This window comes from Oryctolagus cuniculus, chromosome 9 (assembly GCF_964237555.1).
Source record: "Oryctolagus cuniculus chromosome 9, mOryCun1.1, whole genome shotgun sequence".
Taxonomy (NCBI): Eukaryota; Metazoa; Chordata; class Mammalia; order Lagomorpha; family Leporidae; genus Oryctolagus; species Oryctolagus cuniculus.
The window spans coordinates 105340667-105361209 of NC_091440.1; the positions used below are offsets into that span (position 1 = coordinate 105340667).

Consider the following 20543-nt stretch of genomic DNA (forward strand, 5'->3'; position numbering starts at 1 on the left):
TGGTTTTGCTGGTGACGGTTTAGATTTCGCATCAAAAGGACAATCCATGAAAGAAAGAACTTACAGGCTGGATTTCATTAAAATTTGAAAGTCTGCTCTAGGAAGAACACTGTCAGGAGAATGAAAAGACAAGCTACAAACGGGGAGAAAATATTTGCAAAAGACATATCTAAAACAAGACCGTGGCCGGCGCCGCGGCTCACTAGGCTAATCCTCCGCCTTGCGGCGCCGGCACACCGGGTTCCAGTCCCGGTCAGGGTGCCAGATTCTGTCCCGGTTGCCCCTCTTCCAGGCCAGCTGTCTGCTGTGGCCAGGGAGTGCAGTGGAGGATGGCCCAAGTCCTTGGGTCCTGCACCACATGGGAGACCAGGATAGATTCCTGGCTCCTGCCATCAATTAAACACACACACACACACACACACACAAGACCGTTATCCAACTATACAAGGGCTGATGATATCATATCGTATACCTTATATGGACATGATAAATTTATTTTATAAGCATATGGGGAGGTGATGCTGTGGCGTAGCAGGTAAAGCCACCACCTGCAATGCCGGCATCCAATATGGGCGCCGGTTCAAGTCCTGGCTGCTCCACTTCCGGTCCGCTCTCTGCTATGGCCTAGGAAAGCAGTAGAAGATGGCCCAAGTCCTAGGGCCCCTGCACCCACAAGGGAGGCCTGGAGGAACCTTCTGGCTCCTGCAGCTCCAGCTGTTGTGGCCATCTGGGGAGTGAATCAGCAGATAGAAGACCTCTCTCTCTCTCACTCTGCCTCACCTTCTCTCTGTGTAACTCTGACTTTCAAATAAATCTTAAAAAAAAAAAGCCATGGAACTCTTAAAACTCAACAATAAGAAAACAAAATTTATTTTAAGTGGACAAAAGGCCTTAACAGACACTTGTCAATAAAGATACCTAGATGGCAAATAAGCATATGGAAAGATGTTAGCATCATATGTAAATGGAAATTTAAAAAAAGAGGGAGACACTGCTATAAATCTGTTAGAATGACCAAAATCCAGAACAGTGACAACACCAAACGCTGGTGAGGATGTGGAGCAACAGGAATTCTCATGCATTGCCAGTGGGGATGAAAAATGATACAAGGGGTGTGGCGCTGTGGCACATAGGCTAAGCCTCTGCCTGCGGCACAAGCACCCCATATGAGCACTGGTTCGAGTCCCGGCTGCTCCTCTTCTGATCCAGCTCTCTGCTATGGCCTGGGAAGCAGCAGAAGATGGCACAGGCGCGTGGGCCCCTGTACCCACATGGGAGACCTGGAGGAAGCTCCTGGCTCCTGGCTTTAGACTGGCGCAGCTTTGGCTGTTGCAGCCATTTGGGGAGTGAACCAATGGATAGAAGACCTTTCTCTCTGTCTCTTCCTCTCATTGTCTGTAACTCTACCTCTCAAATAAATAAAATCTTAAAAAAAAAAAAATGATACAGGGGTCAGCATTGTGGTGTAGTGGGTAAAGCCCCCATTTGCATCACTGGCATTCCATAAGGGCACTCATTCGAGTCCCGGCTGCTCCCCTTCTGATCCAGCTCCCTGCTAATGTGCTGTGGGGAGCAACTGGGAGCAACTCGGACTAGACTAAGTCACTGGAATTAAGACTTATTCTATGCATCTGCTCTCCCACAATATGGCGCTGAGAAGGGAGAAACAGCTTCTACTCAGCTGCCTCCAGTTCAACCAATAAACTGTAGGACCTGCTCCTGATTGGAGGAGAGCAGTGTACTCGGCGTGTGGGCAGTCGAGTTGGGATTGGTGGAAGAGGACTATAAAGGAGGAGAGAGACAACATGCACCAGGAACATCTAAGGGGAACACCTGAGCAGCCCCCGAGAGAGCCGGCCGGCGGTGTGCCGCTCCCCTGCGGAAGTGGGGAAAGTGGCAGGGGGAACCGCCCTTCCACGGAGGTGGAAGGGTCGGTAGCCAACCCGGGAAGAACCAGCAGCAAACCCGGGGAGGGCCAAGCAGACAAAAGAACAACGCAGGGTCCTGTGTCGTTCCTCCACGAAGAGGGGGAGCGACAATGTGCCTGAGAAAAACAGTGCAGGATGACCCAAGTACTGGGCCCCTGCTACTCAGGAATGTTTATGACAGCTTTATTAATCATTGCCAAAACCGGGAAGCAACGAAGATGACCTCGGGTAGGTAAGTGGATAGATAAGCTGCAGTAATTCTAGACAATGGAATGTTATTCAAAACTGAAAAAGCAACGAACTTTCTAAAGCTCTGAAAAGACATGGAGGAAGCCTACATGCATGTTACAACAGAGGAGAGGAGCCCAGCTGAAGTGTCTGTATACCGTATCATTCCAACTCTACGGCACTGTGGGAAAGGCAAAACCAGGGAAGTAGCAAAATGATGGGTAGTTGCCTGGAGTTAGTGGGGGAGGGACAGATGAAGAGGCAGGGCACAGAGGAATATTAGAGGATTTTGAGAAATTACTGTATGGGAAGATACACTGGTGGTTACATGTCATTTTACATGTGTCCAAATCCCATAAAATGCACAATAATCTGAAGCCTACAAGAAACTCAGCTTGTTGGCTCATTAGTTGTAAGAAATGAACCACTGAGGGAAGCAATATTGATAATGGTAGGGGCTATGCATGTATCCGGACAAGGGTTATACGGGATAACTGTTCCTCCATCTCAATTTTGCTGTAAATGTAAAATTGCTCTAAAAACAAAGAAAATGAGCAAAGGCTGTCAATAGACACTTATGAATGAAGATATATGAATAGCTAATAAGTTCATAAAGGATGCTTTAAAAGTTAGATAGCCATCAGGAAGAACAAATTAAAACCACAATGAGATACAATTTAAGATCATCTGGAATGGCTAAAATTAAAAAGACCGGAAAAACTAAGTGTTGACAAAGATATGGAACAAGTGGAACTCTCATACGACGGTAGAATCACAAGGGTACAATCACCTTGAAAAAGTGTGGCAGTGTCTTGTAAGCTGAATATTCACCCACCATATGACTCAGAAATTCTGCTCCCAGGCACTTACCCAAGATAAATGAAAACATTAATCCACACAAAGACTTTCACACAAATATTCACAGCAACTTAATTTGAAATAGTCCCAAACCTAAAATCACCTCAATTATCTATTCACAGATGATACACAAATTGTAGCATACTCATAAAACAGAATAATACCTAATAATAAAAAGGAACAAACTATTCAAATATGTAACAACATGGATGGATCTCAAAAATATGTCATGTGAAAGAAGCCAGACACAAATAGTATATTCTCAGATACTTCTATTTTAATGGAAGTGTAGAACTAGACAGACTAATCAATAGTGAGAGAAAGTGGATCTGCAGCTTTCTGTTGATGGAAGAGGAGGCGATGACTGACTGCAAAGAGGCACAAGAAAATCTGGGGAAACAGAAATGTTCTATCTCCTGACTATGGTGGTGGTGGTTACGTGGTAGATCAGATATTCGCCCTAATGTGTTCAGCGTCCTTTTTGTAAACTATTCTTCAATAAAGTAGACTTTACAAATCCTAGTCCAAAGATGAGGCATTTGACAAAGCGGTTAAGACACCAGTGGGGATGCCCATGTCCTTTATCAGAGTGCCTGGGTTCAAGTCCTAACTCTGCTCCCAAGTCCAGCTCCTTGGGAGCCACCAGGTAAAGACTCAGGTGGCTGGTTTCCTGCCTCCTGGATCGAGCTCCAGGCTCCTGGCCTGGGCCTGTTCTGTCCACGGATGTTGCAGGCATCTGAGGAATATTAGATGGGAGATTTCCGTCTGTTTGTCTCTGTCTCTCTTCCTTTCAAATAAGTAGAAAATTTCAAAAGTTATAAAAAATCTGAATCCTTAATGATTCCTCAACATAAGCAATACACAAATCTTATTGGAAACCTTTGGAAATTGCTAGGGCACCAACATATTATTACAAAAATTGATAGAGAGAAAGTATTAAGCATTTACCCTGATTTTCCCAAGATATGCAAATAGTTGAGAGAAAGTTCTATTTTATAGAAGAATACCAACTAATACGAGCACAGGGGATAACATGTCTAATAAACGCATGTGATACCAATGGATGGTGAAACCACGCATCAAACAGCTGATGGAAAATGCCACAACAGATGGATCAGGGTGACAGTCCCCTAACCCGCTGATCAAACTTCATTTTACTAAGAATTGGGCTGATGTGATGCAATATAAACCAGACACTATCAAAATGTTACAGATGCTAACCTAAAAGAGCTCCCCAATGGTCAAAGCTATTTGAGAAAATAAATAAGCATGCAGATTTTAATCTAAATAATAAAATGGATACCCATATTCAGTATGAATCCATACTGATCATAATGAGTTGAACTGTGTCCCTTCAAAATGAGTGCCCACTGGAGCCCCAGAACATGAGCGTATTGAGAAGCAGCCCCTTGGCAGCTCCTCGGATCCTGAGATGAAGTCAACCTGGATTTAGGGTGGGTCCTAAACCTGATGAGTTGTTTCCTTGTAAGAAGAGGAGAAGATACAGAGGCACCTGCAGAGAAGAAGGGACTGTGGTGATGAAGGCTGAGACTGGGGTGAGGTATCTACCAGCAAGGAATACCAAGGATGACCAGCAACCACCAGAAGCTGGGAGAGAGCCACAAATGGATGCTCCCACCAGCCTCCAGAGGAAGTCAACCCTGCCACTACCTTCCTCGCCGACTTCTGTCCCACTGATGGTTGAGGGAATACCGTCTTGTTGTTTTGAGGCACTCAGTTTGCTGTCATTTATCACGGATCCTTGAGAAGCTAATACACAGATGTGCATGGATCATTGAATAAATAAAGGAGGAAGAAAGGACAAATCTCCCTTACAGAAGAATTTAAATAATTTATGTAGATAAGTCCCCCTCCAGGACATGGGACTTAATTCCTCTCCCCTTGAGCGTGGGTTGCACTTAGGAGCTTGGTTACAGAGACTAGAACAGAGGAAGACAGTGACTCTGCAGCAGATCCTACCCCAGCCAGGTGCTCAGTGGTCACACGGACAGTGTGTGACCTCTGATACCATTCATTGAGAAGGCGACCTGAGCTCTGTAATCATCTCGCTGTAAACCCACAGCACCTAGTCTAGTCTCAAGAGACCAACATCAGAGAAAGCCAATTAACAGACAGTCTGAAAAACAACTGGTCGCTGCCCTTTATAAGAGTTAAGGTCACGAAAAGCTGAGAGACTGACACAGATCAAAGAAGATGAAGGAGAGGTGATGACTAAACGTGATGTGGTATCTTGGATCAAATCTGGGAACGGAAAATGGACATTAGTGGGAAAACTGGTGACACTGACTGTGGAGTTTAGTGTTGAACCAATGTCAAGTTCTTGGTTTCGACAAATGAATCATCATTATATAAGATGCTAACATTAGAGGGAGCGGGGTGAAAGACGTAGAGAAACTTGCCTTACTTTCCTTGCAACATTTTGGTAAATCTAAAACTCTTCCCCCAAAAAAAAGTTTTTTTAAAAAAAAACAACAGATGCAACTATGTCTTTCTCTGCATGTAAAAGATGTGAAAGATCTGGAAGCGAGTCAGCACTTTCTTCACCTCCACTTTCCATCTTGTGGTTGTATTTCCTTCCTCTGAAATGGAAGAGAATCTTTACTCAATCTCTGGGCTCCGTTCCCTTCCCCCACCCCAACCTCCTTCCCCAAATACTAAATAAATTTGAAAGATAGGAAAATCAGTAAATAAGAGCATGAATGACTCCATCAACAGACAGACAGACAACTTACAGGAGCATGGGGACATCCAGCAGTTTGGTGGGAACAATTAGAAAGGGTAAATATTTAGCCCTCACAGCTTGCCCACCACAATGGCGACAGCCACACAAGCACAGTGTTTCAAAATGAAAGTTAAATATTTATTCTGGCTTCCCGGTTCCTCATCCACCAGTGCTCCTTGCACAGCTGGCTGTCGAATGGAGCCAAAGTTTCTTCCATTGGCCTGCTGACTTCCCACTCTGCATGTGCTGTAGGTAAACAATCCACTGGCTTCCACGCCATCTGATTGGCACTCGGCGGGGGAAAGCACGGGCCAAGGATGAGCAGCACCTCCAACTCGCTCCTGGACATCTCTGGGAGGCCGCTGTGCAGCGCAGATGCTGCTATCCACTTCGTGCCTTGGTTCTTTCCCGACTCAGTGCTCTCCTTGCCACTTGCCCAGCACGTGTCCAGAGGGACATGATAAGCATCTGCTAATGCCTCTCAGGTTGCCCTGATTTGATTTTTCAGCCCCTGGAGCCCTTGAGTCCGTAGCTTGAACCACTTAATCATTATGACCCTGGGCTCCAGCTTTTCTCATTCATTCAAAGGAGTTCATTATATTACATGGCAGCTCTGTGCTAGGTATGGAACACAGGGACAAAGAAGACATGATCCTCTTTAAAAAAAAAAAAACACTGATTTATTTATTTGAAAGTCAGATTTGAAAGAGAGAGAAAGAGAAAGAGATAGAGATCTTCCATAGGCTGGTTTACTGCCCAGCCAGGCCAAAGTCAGGTCTCCTAGGTGGGTGGCAGGGGCCTAAGCACTTGGGCCATCCTTGGCTGATTTTCCCAGGCCATTTGCAGGAACTAGATCAGAGGTGCAGTAGGTGGGACACCAAACAGCGCCTATGGGATGCCAGCACTGTGGGTGGTGGCTTAACCTGCTATGTATGCTGCAGCGCCGGCCCGGAAGACATGATACTTAACTTTGAAGAGCACACTTACCCTTGACTGCCCGTTTGCTTTAGTGCTGAGCCCATTCTGGGAATCCTGGTTTAGCTTGCCCTCTTTTCTCCAACTCTAGGCTTATCTCTTTCTCCCTGGTTTGGTTTGCCCAGAGCATCTGGCTAGTAATCTGATTTCTCACTTTGACTTTGTGATCCAAGGACTGTTCAGGCATCCTCAGCACGATGAGTGTGGAGAGAGACCAGTTGGTTCCAGTATTCACCCACCTTGCTCGCACTACAGCCCTGAGTCTCAGGCGTCTGCAGTGATGACCATGCAACTGCCTGTACATTAGGTTTCAAGAGTTGCTCGCTGGGGCCAGCGCTGGGGCATAGCTGGTAAAGCCGCTGCCTACAGTGCCAGCATTCCATATGGGCACCAGTTCGATTCCCAGCTGCTCCACATATAATCAAGCTCCCTACTAAGGTACATGGGAAAGCAATGGAAGATGGCCCAAATGCTTGGACTCCAGCCACCCACATGGGAGACCTGGAAGAAGCTCCAGGCTTCAGTCTGGCCCAGTGCCAGCCATTGCAGCCATTTAGGGAGTGAACTAGCAGCAGATGGAAGATTCTCTCTACCTCTCTCTTCCTCCCTCTCTCCCCCTCTCTTTCTGTAACTCTGTTTTTCAAATAAATAAAATAAATCTTTTTAAAAAAAGAACGTTTCTTGTTGTCTTTCCCTTTCTTGGTGCACTTGGTTCACCTATTGGGACATTCTACTGTTTTATGTTTTTTAAAAAAGATTTTATTTATTTGTTTAAGAGGTAGAGTTATAGACAGTGAGAGGGAGAGACAGAGAGAAAGGTCTTCCATTCGCTGGTTCACTCCCCAAATGGCTGCAACAGTCGGAGCTGAGCCGACCTGAAGCCAGGAGCCTCTTGTGAGTCTCCACACAGGTTTAGGGACCCAAGGATGTGGGCCATCTTCTACTGCTTTCCCAGGCCACAGTAGAGAGCTGGATCGGAAGTGGAGCAGCTGGGACTCGAGCTGGCACCTGTATGGGATGTAGGCACTGCAGGAGGCTGCTTTACCCACTATACCACAGCACCAGCCCAATTCTACTGTTTTGCCTTAGGCACCTTCAACAACTGCGTGCCTGGACCCCAGCAGACTTTTGTGCAAACTCCTTGCACACTGATTGACTTTTCAGTTGGAGCCTTTTAGCCTTTTCTGGGACCTTGACTCTCTCCACTCTTGCTCCCACTATGAAGGGGACTCTACTTCCAGATAACAGTTCCTGTATGGCTGCTATAGGGTCTACTACAAATACTAGATAACACACCATATTGCAAAAGGAAGACCCTGCCCCCGTCGGAAGAAGCAAAACTGCTCATCATCTTGAGGAGTTTCATCCTTGTCAACAACTATGTAGAAGAGACACATTCTTGCCCATGTCTGAACCAGTTTTCTGTCTTACCAAGATACCAAAACAAAGCTTATGAAGCCAAAATATCTCAATGTTGGCTGGACTATTCATATCTCTATTAAAATTTTCTCTTGAAAAAAAAAAAAAAAAGGTGGAGGTGCCCTGTGAGCATTCTGCTAGTCTGGAGGTTGGCAGAGGTTGGGACAAGTGGTGGCAGGAGAGCTCTTCAGGACATGGCTTTCGTACTTGGTGTGCAGCAACTGTTACAGGCAGGCAAACCCCCATCTAGTCACCGCTGCAAGATGGCAAAGAGCTCTGTTTACCATAGGAGTTTCATCATTTTTCTGATGTGTTCCATGATAGGAAGAAAGTTGGGAAAAACTCTTATAGGAACAGGCATCACTACCCTGGCTGTAATAATGCTTTAGAAATTTGGGGTAACTGGTAGAGGGGAGGAGAGGACATTGGACTAACCCAGCTAGTCTACTACATGGTACAGAAGCCACATGTAGTAGAGGCTGTCCTTCTCCAATCTGTTGATCGCTAAAATCAACAGAGTACATAACCAAGGGGCAGTGTGACCAAGAAGGGGGTCCCACTCCATCACTGGGTCAAGGGAACTGCGGTAGGTGGTAAAGGCGGGCTTTTAATCCAGATTTGAAGGATCAGAACGTGACAGCAGGGATAGGCTGATGAGAGGGAAGGTGAAGGGAGCCTGCCTATATCCCTGAAAGATACTGCTGTCCCTGTCTCACTTGCACAAGGCAACAAGAGCAGAGATTTCATTTAAAAGGCCAGAGGTGTGTCAGGGAAATCTGCCACGATTGCGCCCTGTACTGCCTGGAATTGGAAGTGTCTTTTTCCTTCCACTCCACCTCTTCAAAGTCTATTCATCCTTAAGACCCAGCTCCCTGTGTCACTTGCCCCCTCCTCCAAATTCCTACCACTGTTTTGATTCCCACCATGCACTTTGACATGTGTCGATTTATTGCGTGACACAAGCTCATCCCCAGTGGTCTTAACCTTGTCTCTCACCTAGAAACAGGGAGCCTTGCCTTGGGTCTTTTTATAACCCTCAGAGCGTCTAGCATGCTACTGGGCTGAGCAAACCCTCATGAAATGAAGACAGCAATCAAGTTATATTGATGTTCTCAATGGCCCAGTTGTTCACCAAGTCTGGGTGTTGCCCAGCCCGCTGCACGCACAGAAACAAACAGATACGAGCAGGGAAAAGGCCCTAACATGTGTCAACTGGCAGAGGTCAAGCCTACTACCGGGAAGACATGTACACCATGTCACAGAAATACAGGAGCAGCACATGATGTTAGATCTGTAGTTCTCAACCCTGGGTTCCCTTTAAGATCATCTTGGGGGAGCGTTCAACAGCGCCATTCTGGTTTGATTGGTTCAGGGTAGGACCTGAACACCAGGGTATTTTAAAAGCTTCCTGAGCAGTTCTGACAGACATTCAGGACTGAGAATTTGGTTTTGCGTTTATTTGATTTTTTTTCAATGCTTTTCCTTTCTAGTGCCAAATCCCATCTGGTCTGGTTCGTCCACACTCATGGCTAACCAATACTTTCTACCCTTTTTTGTGCAACTTTTCTTATTAATGGTGAATAATGTGCCAGGCTGAAACAGAGAGAAACGTGGCGCTTGCTCTCAAGAAAACTGCTTGTGATGCTGGCATGCGTATCGGAGGGCCAGTTCAAGGCCTGGCTACTCTGCTTCTGATCCAGCCCCTTGCAAATGAGCCCGAAAAGGTAGCAGATGACGGTCCAAGTACTTGGGCCCCTGAGACCAGGCTGGAGTTCCTGGCTTCAAGTTTCAGTCTAAACCTTCAGTCTAGACCTGGTTGTTGTGGATATTGGGGGAGTGAATCAGTGGGTGGAAGATATCCTCTCTCCCTATTACTCTGCCGTTAAAAAAAAAAAAAAAAAAAAAAAACAAACCACAAATCTTTAAAAAAAAGAAATGACCAAGTATATAGAAAAAGGTCTCTGACCTTGGAATCTTACTGCCCCCAGGAATCAGGCCAGGTAAAAAGCAAGCTTTTCAGGCAAAAGCTGTGCTCAGACATGAGTATAGAGTCTCTTTTCCTGAAGATGTTTTCTCTTCCCATTTCTGAGACCTTTACGTCGCCTGTAAATGCTATGCAGCTCCACTTCGTCTGGTTCAGTGGAGGGGTGTAAATTACCATGGATAAAGGAATATGTGTAAAGGGTTCCTTTTTTAAAGAAGATTCACTTATTTGTTTTGAAAGTCAGAGTTAGAGAGGGGGTAGGGGAGACAGAAAGAGAGAGAGAGAGAGAGAGAGAGATCTTCTGTCTGTTGGTTCACTCCCCAGATGGCCACAACAGCCAGCACTGGGTCCAGCTGAAGCCAGGAGCCAAGGAGTTTTATCCAGGTATCCCAAGTGGGTGGCAAGGGCCCAAAGACGTGGGTCGTCTTCTGCTTCTTTTCCCAGGCTATTAGCAAGAAGCTGGATCAGAAATGGAATAGTCAGGACATGAACCAGAGCCCACATGGGATGCCAGCAAGTCAGGCGATGGCTTGACCCACTAAACCATGACGCTGGCCCCAAGAGATTTCTTCTGGTCAGAAAAACTGGGGATGCAGAGGAAGAAAAATGGATAAAGAGGGAAAGGCACAAGAGAAGGCACTGTCCAAAAGTCCAAAGAGAAACTCTGAACTGAAAAGCCAATGGTGGCCTTGGATCCGGAAGCAAGCGCTCTCCTGGGACCACGCACCACACTCTCAGTTTATTCCACAGCCTCCCCCCCACCCCACACCGTGTACTTGGATGATATCTGCAGCAGTCATCGGTACTATGCCCTCCCCCTTCCCCAGTCTCACACCAACTTGTAGATAGCTTCTGACATCCCCAGGGTTACTGATAACCTGAACTTGGCCATTACTCATCACCTCCCTCCTACATGGGCTTACTTGGTAGACAAAGAGGCTTCTGGGTGCCCTGCATTTGTGCAATACCCAAAAATGAGCAAGGAGAACACTAATTTTGCTCTGTGAAATCCCCTTGCTGCAGATCCTCTTTCTACCTTCACCAGGGGCTGATCTTTCGCCCCATCTCCTCCTTGATGCTGCCCCTGAACCTCGGACCTCCAATTCCTGCCTTGTTTTTGGCTATGTCTGGGGGTGGAGGAGGTCATGGATGAATCTGCCTGCACCTCCCCCTTTGCCTTCTCTTTCTCTGCCCTTCCTCCCACTGCAAATTTAAGAATGTCCCCTCCGAGTTAGAGCCCTCAAAATCATTTCCCAGGCTCTTCATCTGTCGGCCCACAAACGAGCATCGATAAGAAGGTTCAAGAAAGCCGCGAGCCAGGAGCATTCCCCATGCCGGCCCGAGGAAAGGTTGAAGCAGACCAGGCATGAAGACTTCAGCTCCTTGTCAGCAGCCTTTGATCTCCGTGGCAGCTAACACGAAAGTAGAATTTGGCCCTCCAATTGTACAGGACAAGACTTGACAAGGAAATCAGTTCCTCTGACAATTTCAAAAGCCCCGACACTTTCGTCACTTGGCACTTGGCCATGGGGAATGGTGCTATGGACACATACACACCCCACCAGAGAAACCCTTTTCCCAGGAAGGACTGACAGTTCAAGTACAGGCAAGTGCCCGAGGAATAAAGGACAAGCTCTTCCCTGCCCTTTACCGAGGACAGGTGTTGCAGGAACCAGGGGAATTTTGGTTGGATAACTGAAGGCATTTTCTGTCTACCTGGCCCAGTTGAAAGGCGCTAGGAGGGGTGGCCAGGGAGTGTGAGGAGTGAGTATGTGTGTGTGTGTGTGTGTATGTGTGTGCTGCCAGTCTTGCAAGGTTTAAGCCAAAGATGCTCCAGCTGGCCTTTGGAGGACTTCTCCACTCTTGCAAGGCTGCCTGTGATTCAGACGTGCGTTGCTCAGCTTATCCGGCTTGTTCTTAAATAAGCAAACCGAACTGAGTTATGTTTGCTCTTTTATTACCGTTCCATCTGACTGTTTAGCCCCTTGAGTGCTCCTGTTGGCTGGCTTAACTGCTCTGGGCTTTTTCGGTAGCTTTGTTTGGGATTACTAACAGGTAACTAAGGTGCCGGGCTTGTGGTTGGTTCAGGATCAGGACTTAGCAATGAGACTGGATGGCATCCTGAGAGCTCCTGCTTTAAGGTGACCACCTTTCAGAAATGCCCATGGGACGCGGGAGTAAATGACCTTGGCGTTCCCTCCTGACAGCCTGAGTCTATGATATTCTTCTCTGTTGACAAGTTTGGAGGGTCAATAGCCCGAGAGGGTTCTAGAAGCCCATCCTGACACTAGTCATTTCCCATCTCCCCCCGCAAAAGAAGGCTGAGCCTAAAGCTGAGTGTGCTAGGAAGCTGAGAAAATGGAACACATTCCTCTCCTTCAGTCAGACCCCAGCTGGAAGCGGATCGGGAGGAATGCGGGAGATGCAGACAGCACACAGGTCTCTACCAAGACAGGAACTGAACTCCAAGTTGCTGTGTGGGGCCACAGATGTTCTGTTAGCATGGCCTCCACCGTGAACGCAGAGCAAGGGCAGACGAAAGGGGAAAGAGGATCTGAAACCATCTGGCCAGTGAATCCACAGTCAGGATGTTGGCATCAATCTCAAAGCACCTGCATTCCCAAAGTGGGGGCAGCTGTTGCAAGTCAGAGTTCCCAGGAAGGGGACTCTAAAAGGGAGGGAAGATATCAGTGTCAACACCTTTGAGCTAAGGCAAGAAGAGCCAACGGGCAGAGGGTGCGGCTGGGCGGCAGGGTAGCCGCAAGACCTTGGGCAGCCCCATTCATCACAGCTGTTGTCCCGTGGAGTGTTTTATATCCTTGCCTCAGAAAACACACAACCGGTCCTCAATGACTGGGCGTGGAAGTCCATGGAAGGAGGCTCTGTCTCCAGCAAGGGCAGCTCTAGAGATGGCTGGCAGCCACCTTCCCAGTGCAGGAGGGAGAAGAGTTATTCAGAAGGGCAAGTGCAGCTGGGCGGCACAGCATCTACCACATTCAGCTGGGTACTATTCTTTTTTTTTTTTTTTTTTTTTTTTGCAAAAACTGGTGAAGTCAGCTGAATGTTCCCCAGGCCCCCCTCACATTCCTCCCCAGCACTCGCTCCCTTCCGGCACCCTGGACCCTCAGTCTCTCGGCATGAGTCCACACTGAGGGTTCAGTGCTCACTGGGTCGCCTCACCTGAGTGTCAAGAGTACTTTGTTTTATCGGCAACAAGCTGAAGAGAGGGAAACAGAGGTATCTCTTTTGCTGTGTTCACCCCAGCAGCTAGGGCTGGGCCAGGCTGAAACCAGGAGCCGGGAACTCAATCCTGGTCTCCCACACGAGTGGCAGGGACACAAGTACTTGAGCCATCACCTGCTACCTCCCAGGACATGGCAGCTGGGACCAGAAGCGGACCTGGGATTTGAACCCAGACAGTCTGATGTGAGAGACAAGTGGCCCAAGCAGCATGTGAATTACTGCAGCAATCGCCCGCCCTGTCAAGGGAGTATTTTTAAAGGTTGTTCTCAGAGAGAGGCCATACTACACACAAAAGAAAGGGCTGTTGATGGTACAGTTTCAGGATCAGTGTTCGAGGTGGTCTCTGCCCAGGTCTAGCAAAAGCCAAATTGTGCAAGAGAAATCCACACCAAGCCCCTTCCCCTCAAAGGTCTGCTGTGTGGGGGGATTTCATTTCCCCAGAAGACACGCTCCCCAAACTCTGAGTGGGAGCCAGAGCTGGTGGAAGCTTCCCCTCCGGGCTAGGTTCCCAAGCAGGGTAATGACAGACTGGATGCTTGGCAGACGTGAAGATTGGCAGCCCGAGGGTGTGGACTGGGGCCTCCGAACAACCTTGAACACCACCTAAGTAATCACGCTTCCCAGCAGTGGTAGCGGGAGCAGCAGCGGCAGCAACACCCCACTGCCGCCGCAGCCGCGGTACCCACAGCACTAGCCAAGGGAGGTCTCCCTTAATTAAAGCAACTATCTGCACTTACGATCAGTGCAATTAGAATTTAATGAGCCCAGGCCACTTCTTTTAAGGCTTTGAAATTATAGCTGATCTCAACATTCACGTGCTAGGAGAAAAAAATAATGGCCATCTTCCATTCTGAAAGCATGAGAGGTAGCAGGGCAACAGGACTGACAAAAAAGGTATTGTCCTGTGCTGGAGAAAATAACCAGGAAAGATGATGGTGGCTCAAGAATGACCAGACGCAAGGTGACGGCTCCCTTTTAAGGAGTCTAAATGAGTATGGTGGCCGGCATTGTGGCATAACGGGTTAAGCCACCTCCTGTTGTGCCAGCATCCCATATGGCTGCTGATTGGAGCCCTGGCTGCCCCACTTCTGATCCAGCTCCTGATAATGCGCCTGGGAAAGCAGCAGAAGATGGCCCGAGTGCTCAGGCCCCTGACACCCATGTGGGAGACCCAGATGAAGCTCCTAGCTCCTGGCTTTGGCCTGGCCCAGCCCCGGCCATTGTGGCCATTTGGGGAGTGAACCAGCAGATGGAAGACCTCTCTCTCTCTCTCTACCTCTCCCTCTCTCTCTCTAACTCTACTTTGCAAATAAATAAATAAAAACAAATTAGAAAAAAAATAAGAGTAAAGAAAATCCTCAACTTCCTAGTATAGGGGCAGAAGGCAGACTCATTAGCAAGCACTTATTCTACACCACTTTGCACTAGGTGCTGTTAGGGCAAAGATTTCATAGGAAGGGAAATACAAAGATAAATGAGATACAATGGACAAGACCCTGAGTCTGAGCAGCTCAGGGTCCGCTGCAAGCCACACTTCAGGTACGCACAGAAGCAATGACTAATAAGGCAAGAAAGTTGATGGTGATGTAAGGAAAGTCGCAAGGGATCTGACAAGCCTTGTCCTAACAAGCCAGTGTTCTGGAAGACCCAGACACCAAGCAGGGAGGGGCTCTGCTAAGAGAGGAAAACATAACAGACAACAAACGAACCTGGCCTCTTCCGGAATCAGTAATGTCAGGAAGCAACAAATGAGCCAGGCCCTGTTTGAGACATTCAAGTCATCAAACGCTCACAACAACCTTACAAAGTAGGAATCCCCACTGTTAGCATCATTACCCCCACGGTACAAGTGGGGAATCGAGGGGCGTGTGGATGGGTTGACCTGCCCAAGGTCATATCCTCAGCATGGCACAGAGCTGGGATTCAGATGCAGGCGCACTCCAAGTGAGTGCTGTCCAATCACTGTCCAACAATGCTAGCCGTATACGCAGGTGTGAATATTGTAGCAGACACGTTAAAAAGAGGTGAAATTGATTTTTTATCATTTTAATCTAATATTTTAAAAATATGATCACTTCAACACATAACCAACATCAAAGCAATCAATGTGCTATTTGACAAATAAAGAATTTTGTTCTAGTGTGTGGTTGGCTTTACGCCCACAGCACAGCCCAGCTCAGACCAGCCTCCTCGAAAGTGCCCAATAGCACACGTGGCCCGAGGCTACCACATCGGACAATGCAGGGCCAGACCGTCGGCTGTGCCCTTGGCCACTGCAGTAAGGCATCCTCCATGGAGGGTGGCCTGACCACAGATGGCTGGAAGGTGGTGAGGTTCAAAGTGGAAGCTGGGGGCGTTCTGGGGGGTGCCCTAAGGGCAGGTGGAGGAGAAAATGGCTTCTAGGAGCCCCCTTTGAGCTAGCATCACCAATGCAGTGCCTAACACATGAGGGTTCAGGCCTGCACCCCATTTGTGTGATCCCTCTGAGGCTCAAAGAAAAGTACTGTGATTTGTGGATTGGGGAAGGTAGTGGGGTAAAACAGAGGAGAACCTTAACGGTGACACCTGGCAGAGCCCCGGGGTGGAGGTCCCGCTGGCACCTCATACCAGCTGTTCAATCTCATCACACCCTAGCGTCTACATTTACGGTTCCCCAAGGGGAAGCATCCTGCTGACGTCACAGTGCCCTCGCGAGGATGAGATCGGGTAACAGACTTTAAACTCTCGATACGGTGCCCGACACAGTGTAAGGGCTCCTGAAACGTCAGCAATTACTCTCAGGGGCTGCAAGTTACGCAGGGCCCAAGTTCCTAGCCACTCCGTGAGCCAGCCTGCGGATTTCCACACAACTCCCTGCACACTGTACTTCCACTTGGCCTCTTTCCGTGGTACCCGGCGGAGGCCTGCTCAGACAGGGATGTGACCGGAGTAACCTAGGTTACAGTGACCTAGGAGGAGGGTGACGGGATGCACGGCAGGGCTCACCCAAGATCCTTTCCATCCTTCCCTCCATCCAGGCAGGATCTGAAGGCTACGGTCCCCAAACACCGGAGCTGGAAAGAGACTTAGAGATCTCCTCTCCTCCTTTATGAGAGAAGGACTCGAGCTCCAAGTGAGGGGAAGGAACGGCTAGCACAGGCAGTTACCAGGGGACAGAGTTCATGGCAGAAACCAAGAATCCCCAATCCCTGTCGAGGGGTCTACGTCAACGGAATCTGTCCTGCGACTGTCTTGCCCTCGTATCAACCTTGGCTGTGTGTCAGAATCACCCGGAAAGCTTGCAAGACCGGCAGACGTTGGGGTCTTCATAGAAGACCCATGTCCCATGGACAAGCCGATCTCTGCTGGCGACTTCCAAACTCTCTGTCCCCACCTTCAGAATTCAATTCTTTACATATCTCTTCTGGGAGGCTTTCTCTGACAACTATGATAACAATAAGAGCCATGTTAATAATAGTAATGGCTGGTATTGTGAGAGGTCACACTGTGCTAAGCACCTCGCCTGGAAGAGATGGTGCTAGCGCTGGAATGCCTCAGCACGGCTGACTGCAGGGCCCACACTCCTGATTCTGATGCTATAAATCGCCTATGTGATTGGTGTGCGAACTTCCTGGGGTTGGCCCTGCACGGGCAGCTTCTTCTTGCCTCTCCATCTACCAGCTGTTCTCTGTTTTCAGCTACATTGGAGGATCACCACATGCAGGAATAATCTCTTCTTTCAGCAACCTCTGTTCTTTGTCTAAGCCAGAGACAGCTCATGGACTACAAGAAGATGGGAAACCCAGGAACAGGGTACGTTAGCCATCCTGGGGTCAACCCTGGAAACCCAATTCTCTATCTAGGAGGCATTTTCAAAACCCATAAAAATCATAAAAGTAAAAAATGTATATAATCATAGAGTTCTAGTAGATAGCAGATGTCTAGTTCTACCCCAACTCAGTCACACAGATAGTTGAGGGCCAGGTTAAGAACAGAATCTCACAAGTACATAAAAAATTATTACCACCATGAATTGTACTCTTAGTATGCATCATGGTTTTTATGTTTTAAAGATTTATTTATCTGAAAGGTAAAGTGACAGAGACAAGGGAAGGGAGAGATAGGAGGAGGGTGAGACAGAGAGAGAGACAGATAGAGAGAGAGAGATGGCTTCCAACTGTTGGTTCACATGTCAAATGGCCAAAACATCCAAGGCTGGACCACGCTGAAACCAGGAGCCAGGAGCTCCATCCTGTTCTCCCACATGGTGGCAGGGACCCAGCACTTGAGTCATCATGCACTGCTTCCCCAGGTGCATTAGCAGGAAGCTAGATGGGAAGCGGAGCAGCCAGGACTCACTCAAAGGAGCAATCTGATACAGGACGCTGGGGGCGCAGGTGCGCCACAGTGTGGGCCCCTGGATCACAGCCTTTGTACAACTTGTCTTGTAGCCTTATAGAGAGGTATATATTTTATCCCCATTTTTTCTCTTTTTTGATATGGAAATTGAGACCCTGACACCCAGTCTTGATTCACACAGCTAGGAAACCTCAGAACCAGTTTTCAAACCCACACAAATCTCAACACCAGGTTTCCTGTCTCCCAGTTCAATATTTCTAGCATTTATTGAGAACTTATTACCGGTAGGTACTTTACATGCATTTTAATATCCATCACAGCAAATATAGCCTCAAGATGAAAATGAAGAAACTTAGAGAAGGTAGTAATTGCTTCACATTTGCTGAGAGGTGGAGTCGAAATTCAGACACAAGTCTGCTTGACGCTAGGTGATAAACTCTTATCCATAATGGCACTGGATGACATGGACCCCAAAGGAACCACCAGGCTTAGGGACATTGCAAGACCTTCCCCTCCAGGACTCCTTGTTTGCTTTGCGTTGTGAGGACGGAAGGGAGCTGCTACTGCCTAACTGTTGGTGGCCCTCTCTTTTAGCACAACCGACACCGTGGCACAACACAGCCCAGTAGGGCAGGCGCCTCTTTGCCTCTCTGACAGCCCTGAAAAATAGACGAAGCAGGAGGTCACGCTTTCCAAGAACAAACTCCTTGGGCCTGAGAGCCAGCTAGAGATCCTTCAGTCCCAATTAGGTCATTTTGAGAGGCAAGTGAGAAGTCTGTAAAAACAAGTGGTGACAGCAACGTTTGCCACACGAGCCCATGCAGGGACCCCGGGAACCCTGGCTCAGAGCACTCGCAGTGCCCTCCCGGGTGCCCTCACGCCCTTGCCTTCTCCACGCTTCTCCAGCGGGACCTCACCCACTGCCCAGCTTCCTGCTGGGGTCAAAGGGAAGAAGAAGGCAGCAAGCAGACTGGACAGGAGTCCAGGCAGCCCCAAGGCAAGGACGGTCAGAGCAGCCCGGCCAGTGCATAAGTCCCTCAAAGTCCCTCTGTCTATTAGAGAAAAAAACATATTAAAAGAAGAATCAATAAAAGGAAAGACAAGGGAAAGGAAGTTTCTGTCTCTGTTTCTTCCTTTCTTATAACTCCAGGCCTTTCTGTCCCATTCATCGTTTTGGAAAAAGACTTTTTTTTTTTTTTTTTTGCATTTTCTAGATGGAGTGTGTGTGTGTGTGTGTGTGTGTGTGTGTGTGTTATCCATGTAAGTAGTCTGAGTCACCTTTCTCGTTGTTTTAAGTCTAATTCAGGTTCCTGTCTCTTTGGAATCTTTGCGTCTACTCCCTCCAAGGACCTCATCCCCTCTCTTCCCCTCTCTCTTTTTAATTGGGGTAGTTTCTTCCAGCTCTCAGAAAACTCACCCCCTTGTTTTTTCTTCACTCTTTCCCTTTCAGCTGTTTTCCTGGATTGCTATTGCACCAATTCTGTTTTACTGACCACAATTGGTGCAGCTGGGATGGTGAAGGAGCAACTGAAAAGGAAATGCTAATCAGACCTTTTGACAGAGTATAGTAAAAACACACACACACACACACACATGCACACGCACACACACACACAGACACAAAGGGATCTGACTCAAGAGGAAAAATCTCGGGTCTCACTGTCCCACACAACGAGGCTGGTCTAGTTTCTCACATGTTTGCTCCAGGTTTGCTCTAGTCACCTGACCAGGTTGGGAAAATAGCCACAGCACTGGGGTCCTCTTATCTAAAGGAGCAGTTTTAGATGAAGCCCAAACACTCCCAAGGGACCAGGGCACACAGACCTGAGGCCTATTTTATCTCATTGAGGTCTACGTGGAGACCCTGGAAAAAGAACCACGCATGGGATAAAGTCAGAGAAGGAAGAGTGGGAAAGAGAGAACAGAAAGAGAGAGAGAAAATTAAGAGAAGTGTATTTTTGGTGCAAAAACATTGAGATCTATGCATAGTTTTTTCACAATGCGTATTTCCCGCCATCTTTTTGAAGACTAACCCCATATGCATGGATTTCAAAATTTCAAAATCCCTGCTGATATCTAATTTTGCATGCATGGCCTCCTGGCACAGGTACTTGACTGCCTGTCTTTGGGGACATTATTCCACCCTTGCTAGGCAACACAGCCAAGGAGGAAGTGAGGCCAGCAGAAGGCTAGCGGAAAACTGAAATAGAAAAATGCGCGAACTGGAGGCAGCGTGTTGGAAGAGAACCCCAAACTCGCAAGCAGAAGACCCGTGAAGTTCCCACAAGCTGTGGGACGGCATCATCGACCCTCTCTGGGCTGGGGGGTCCCCATCTACAATGACAGATTCGTCTCAAAGCGACCATCCAGCTCTCACAGAGTCACTGTTGAACAGCAGAAAACAAAGCCTTTCCCCTTTGTCTCTTTCATTATGGGATGCTGGAAATCAATCATGAAGCAGGACTTATTTTATTCTTGCTGTTGTCTTCATCGATCCGTAAAGATCCATCTTTGAGAAAGAGGGACAGTCCTGTTCTTTTGAAATCGGACTCAACATCAAAGCCAGTGGCCATGGCCATCCAAAACCTCCCTTCCCACCAAGCTCTGAGCAAGGCCCCTTTAAGGTTGGGTGTGTGTGCAAGACACAGGGAGCCCCCTCCCTCTGCATGTCTGACTGGGAGAGTGCTGGGGGTGGGGCCAGGCGGGGGTTGGGGGGCAGAGGAGAGGAGATGGGAATTTTCTAATGATCTTCTTTAGTTAATAGGCACAAGTTGTTAGCTTGATCTGAGAAGGTCTCTTTCCCCGTGTGCCAATTCCACCCCCTCCT

General features: G+C 48.0%; 1 long non-coding RNA gene across 2 annotated transcripts in view; it reads right to left on the reverse strand.

Annotated features, from left to right (window-relative positions):
* The window catches only part of LOC103348999 (uncharacterized), a 58886-nt gene that overhangs the window by 26931 nt on the left and 11412 nt on the right, over positions 1-20543 (reverse strand). Inside the window, exon 3 of one of the 2 annotated variants that reach the window (XR_011378672.1) lies at positions 17961-18375. The exons of the other annotated variant lie outside the window; for it this stretch is intronic. This is a non-coding gene — a long non-coding RNA (uncharacterized lncRNA). Of the gene's footprint in view, positions 1-17960; positions 18376-20543 lie in introns of those variants that run through there. 2 annotated transcript variants of the gene reach the window in all.